Genomic DNA, 6000 nt, shown 5'->3' with positions numbered 1-6000 from the left:
ACGAAAAAAACCTCACCCACCCAGACGCTCATGAGAAAAGTCCAACACCCCCTCTTAACTCAATTCTGCATTTACACCCACTGCCTCCTCCAAGATTTTCACCCTACGAACCCGCGAGTAGCTGCACCCACCATGAGGGCACGCAGGCGCAGAGCGATAAAAAATTTGCACAACACTTAAAGACCATTGGCGTTGCAATTCGATACCAAAAGAACCTCTTTGTGAGCTGCCATGCGGGACTAGACATACCGCACCAGTGGAGAGGGGTATTTAACTGTTCCTGCTTTGCCACGTGTTAACCATGGCAGGTCGCAGGACTCAGCTGGCTTTTCCGTGTCTCAATATTGGCGGGTGACAGGGTACGCGCCATCTCCACGCTGAGCAGCGAGGATGTCCAAGCGGGCACAGTCGGGTGAAGAGCACCGCCTTCCTCGGCCCGAAGGTGGAGGAGCTGCCGGAAGGTGGCAGCCACCTTCCTCTCACTCTCCTAGGAAAAGAGGGGGTTTTTATTCTGTCCACTATGCTTCAATTCAACTGTGGCACGGCGGAGGTCGCAGCTGGCATTTCTTTGTGCTTTAGAGGTAGCAAGAGCCACCGGCTAAGGTGGCACCTGACGCCCTGCAGCTGATAAGAATGCGTCTGTCGCGGGGGGTGCGGACGCATGAAATTTTTCTATCATATCAAATTCAGAGACAAGAATGGAGCGCGAACTTTGAAAAGTTAACCGCGAAAGTTTTGTACATCCTTCCACTTTAGTCTCTACGTTGTTTTACTAGCACCAGCACCGGCAACCTTTCCTAAGATTCCTGGCTCTCATTTCATGCCCAGCCAGACTATTCTCACTGACTTGGTAGGGTTTAGATCCTTGGTTTTTGTGGCTAGCGAATATATTGAATTTATATGAATTATATATTTTACAATTTCTTCAGAAGCCCTACAAGTGACAGTGGTGGCGGGAAGCGCTCTAGGAGTGTTGTATTGACAATTCTACGAAACTCACTTATGTGCGAAACGCTCAACTCCGCTGAGATTTATTGTTAACCGCTAATCTGTATTCGTTTTCCACACAAACCAATTCGGTAAACCTCGAAAGTACCATTTTATTAGTCACAAACTTATATGCCTCTTTTGCTTGTGGAATCGTTTCCAATTTTTGCTACTGGCTTTATTCTCTTCAGTAATTTTTGCCTTCTACGCTATCACAAGCTCTGAATATATGTACTGTTTCTCTGAATAATAATTGGTTTTTTGGGGAATGGAAATGGTGCAGTATCTATCTCATATATCGTTGGATACCTGAACCGCGCTGTTAGGGAAGGGATAAGGGAGGGAGTGAAAGAAGAAAGAAAGAAGGAGGTGCCGTAGTGGAGGGCTCCGGAATAAATTTGACCACCTGGGGATCTTTAACGTGCACTGACATCGCACAGCACACGGGTGCCTCAGCGTTTTTATTTCATAAAAACGCAGCCGCCGCGGTCGGGTTCGAACCCGGGAACTCCGGATCAGTAGTCGAGCGCCCTAACCACTGTTGCTCTGAATATTTCTGAATTTGCTGCTGCTTCACCGACTCCGCCCATCCCGCCGCGTTATCGCTACCGGAATCCCGTGGACTGGAGAACCTCAGACGACCGGCCTATCTGCTTCACATGCTCGCGTGTCGGCCACATTTCCCGTTACTGCCGCAGCCGTTGTTTTTCCCCGCCTCACTCTAACTCTAATTATGATCGTCGTATGGACTACGGACCTCGTTCTGATCACGATCGTCGTGCTGACTACGGACCGCGCCAGATGTCTCCCCTTCCTTAATTCTCACACACCAACGACACTCCGACCCAGCGCAGGCACAGCCGCTCGCCTACACCTCAGGTTCGTCGCTTTCGTTCGCCCCAACTTCAACGCCGCTCCAATCCGCCCTTACCTGGCTCTCATTCGGAAAACAAACCAATGCAGCTCCCGGAGGTGACGCTGCATTGAAGACCCGGCCCGAAAATCATCTCCTGACCCCAATCCTCGCCCCAGAATTCTAGATATCTTTGTGGACAGTGAACCAGTTTAGGCTCTGATTGACTCTGGCGCTCAAATTCCTGTCTTGGGCTCTTCCTTTCGCCGTCGTTTGAGAAGGTTGTGACACCCGCCGTTTCCTCAGCCGTTCGACTCGCCAAAGGCGGTACTGCTGCCGTCGTTGGAATGTGCACTGCGCGTGTTTGCATTGCCGGACGTATTACAGCCGTCTTGTTCACTGTGCTCGACCGCTGCCCCCACAATGTGATCCTCGGCATTGACCTTTTAATAACCCTCGCGGAGCTAATTGATTGCTCCACTGGCCTGCTTCGTTTGGACCTGCCGCTCTGCTCTGAAAGCGCCGATTCGAAGCCGCCCCGCTTACGTGCCGCTGAGTTTACTCGCCTGCCGCGCGATTATGCAGTCTATGTTTCAATGTCCCCGGTTCCCCACGTTCGTGATGGTGCCTACGTCAAGGTGCCAATCAAGGACGTTGTCCTTCAGCGAAATGTCATCCTTCCACACACCGTCCTGACCGTCATCGGTAACCGCACCTACCTTCCGATTCTCAACTTCAGCCTCTCTACTCAAGTTTTACCCTGTGGAATCGCACTCGCTGAACTATTTCCTTTGGCCGAATGCACAGTTTCTGCTCTCCCAGCTGAGCCTCAGACTGGTCTCCCTAATCTCCACTCAGTAGCTTCACGTCCGGACCTTCTTTCTGCAATGATCGCTGCGGATTTGCCACCTGACCACGCCAGCGCGCTCACCACCCTGTTAGTTTCCTACAGTGACGCCTTCAATTTTGGGAATTGTCCTCTCGGCCAAAATACCGTCGTGATCCATCACATAAATACTGGCGATGCCAGCCCCATACAAAGAAGGCCCTATCGTGTCTCCCTTCCTGAGCGCCATATCATCCAGACGGAGGCGGACAAAATGCTGGCTAACAACTTTATTGAGCCTTCTAGCAGTCCGTGGGCGTACCCTGTTGGTGTTAGTCAAAATGAAAGATGGCAGTTGGCGTTTCTGTGTCGACTATCGCCATCTTAATCAAATAACAAAGAAAGACGTCTATCCCCTTCTGAGAATTGATAACGCCCTCGATTGCCTACACGATGCCAACTATTTTTCTGCTATTGATCTTCGTTCAGGCTACTGGCAAATTGCTGTCGACGAACGGGATCGTGAGACGACAACCTTTGTCACCCCCGATGGCCTCTACCAATTCAAAGTCATGCCTTTCGGCCTCTGCAACGCTCCTGCCACCTTTGAGCTTATGATGGACTCGCTCCTCCTTGAATTCAAATAGACGACGTGCTTGTGCTACCTGAATGACGTTGTCATTTTCTCCCCCACTTTCGAAAGCCGCCTACATCGTCTTTCTAATATCCTTTCCGTCTTCCGCCGCGCCGGCCTGCAACTCAACTCCAAGTGCAGATTCGACCAGCGCCAAATCAAGGTCCTCGGCCGCTTGGTCGATGGTTCTGGTGTCAAGCTCGACCCTGACAAAAGTTCGTGCCGTCCGCGATTTCCCCATCCCCCTTCCTCGAGCGATGTGCGCAGCCTGGGGCTCTGCTCCTATTTCCGCCGGTTTATCCCGAACATCGCCGATCGGGCCGTCCCCTGACCTCCCTCCTGAAGAAAGATATGCCTTTCTCCTGGGGCCTTGACCAAGCTAGTGCCTTCACCGCACTTGTTGCGACCCTCACTGCTCCACCTGTGCTGGCCCATTTCCACTCTTCTGCGCCTACAGAACTTCGCACCGATGCCAGCGGCCATGGTATTGGGGCCATCCTTGCGCAGCGCCAGCACGACTACTATCGTGTCATTGCTTACGACAGCTGCCTGCTATCTCACTCTGAACGTAACTATTCCATCATTGAGCGGGAGTGCCTTGCACTTGTTTTGGCGTTAACAAAATTCCGCCCTTATTTGTTTGGGCGGCCCTTCTGCGTCCTTACGGACCACCATGCCTTGCGTTCGCTCTCCGCTCTTAAAGACCCCACAGTCCGACAGGGTCGCTTTGCCTTGCGCTTGCAGAAATACACATCTACTGCTGTTAACAAGTCCGGCCAGTTGCACCAAGACGCTGACTGTTTGTCCCGCCATCCTGTCGATCCTCCTGATACCCACAACCATGATACCGACGATTGTGTTTTGTCCATCTAGGACTTTTTACACATCGACGACGAGCAGTGCCGTGCCCCATCTCTGCGCCCTATAATTAACCGCCTCTGAAGCGGCACTTCTGATCCTGATCTGAGCTTCTTCGTGCTGCATCACCATATTCTGTACCTTTTCAATATGCACCCTGATGGCGCCGACCTCTTTCTAGTCGTCCTGACGCATCTCTGCCTTGCAGTCCTTGCCCAGCTTCATGACGCTCCTACTACAGGGCACCTCGGCGAGTACCGCGCGTAAGACAACGTGCGCCGGCGGTTCTTCTGGCCTTGCCTTTCCCGCTCTGTCCGCGGTTACCTTGCTGCCTGCGATCAATGTCAGCGCCGGAAAACGCCCCCGCTCCCGCCTAGTGGCCCGTTTCAGCCCATCGACATTCCGACTGAGCCATTTTTCCTTGTTGGTCTCGATCTGCTCGGGCGTTTTCCCACATCAACTTCAGGGAACAAGTGGATTGCCGTTGCGACTCATTACACTACCCGGTACGCTATCACGCGCGCTATCCCGACCAGCTGTGCCTCCGAGGTCGCCGACTTTCTCCACCATGACGTCCTCTTGCTTCATGGCGCTCCTCGTCATCTGCTTACAGCTCGAGGCCCCGTTTTGTATCTTAACTGGTCCCCGACCTTCTCCGCTCCTGCTCCTCCCGTCACAAGTTCTCCACGGCCTACCATCCCCAAACTAACGGCGTTACTGAGCGACTTCACCGCACTCTGACAGACATGCTGTCCATATATGTCTCCGACCACCATCGTGACTGGGACGTCAGTTTACCCTTCGTGACGTTCGCCTACATATACAATTCCTCACGCCATGACTCCACCGGATACTCCCCCTTCAACCCGCTTTTTGGCCGCAACACGTTGCTACCCTTTGAGAGCTTACTGCCTTCTGACCCTTCCGCAGGCAGTTATGCTTGTGACGCCATTGCCCGTGCTGACGCCGCCAGCCAAATCTCTAGGGATCGTCTCCACGCTTCTCAGACCGCTCAAAATCGTCGTTACGACCTTCATCATCGTGACGTCCATTACTCTCCCGGCTCCCTGGTCCTATGGCTCCCTGCACGTCGTGTGGGACTGTGTGAGAAGCTCCTGCCTGATTACGTCGCTCCTTACCGCGTATTGAGGCAAGTGAGCGATGTGACTTATGAACTCACGCCTCTGCACCCCCACTCTCCTTCCGTGGCCTCCTCCACACAGCTTGTGCGCATCTCCCGTCTTAAACCATACCACTCGCACCCGCACCCTAGGCCTCCCCGGGTGTGTGCCTTCTCCCGCGGGGCGGAGGGGGGGTGTGGAGTGTTAGGGTACACAGTCTCACCGAAGACGACGTTGTTGTGTCGCTGGGCTGTCGACGAAAACGAGGACGCTGCCGCTAGTGCTTGAGTGACCTGCTTTCTGGTGTGTCTTCAGTGTGCGGCCTATCGTTCCTGCTGCTGTACTAACCTCGTAATAATATTATGCCTTATCAGCCTATCCTTAACTTGTCACATTTTTGACATGCGCCTTTCAATTAAAATATACTTCTCTAATCCAAGATCAAACTTTTCAATATTTGGTGACATCACACACGGTGACCGACTGATCGCAGGAGAGTGCGGAAGTGGAGGTCTCATTTTTACTTTGAATCCGCCGTCTCAATAGTTTTACGAAGCTGGGCCGCCATGCTCCTTCAGTAATGACGTTGCTTACGTTGGCGTCCTGCCGTGCGAAATATCTGACGCACAGGCGCGGACAGAAGTAAACGGAGCGCACCGCACAAGAATGAACTGCGTGTCAGCGCCGCCTAGCCGAACCAGACGAAAGCTCGAAATCGCCA

At 52.8% G+C, this 6000-nt stretch overlaps 1 pseudogene; it reads right to left on the bottom strand.

The window, feature by feature from the left end:
• Positions 1-295: 295 nt before the first annotated feature.
• Positions 296-6000, bottom strand: part of LOC144103407 (uncharacterized) — a 171790-nt pseudogene continuing 166085 nt past the window's right edge.

Source organism: Amblyomma americanum, chromosome 9, assembly GCF_052857255.1.
Source record: "Amblyomma americanum isolate KBUSLIRL-KWMA chromosome 9, ASM5285725v1, whole genome shotgun sequence".
Lineage (NCBI taxonomy): Eukaryota > Metazoa > Arthropoda > Arachnida > Ixodida > Ixodidae > Amblyomma > Amblyomma americanum.
The sequence above is the reverse complement of the archived record's forward strand: the minus strand, read 5'-3'. Positions and strand labels throughout refer to the sequence as shown.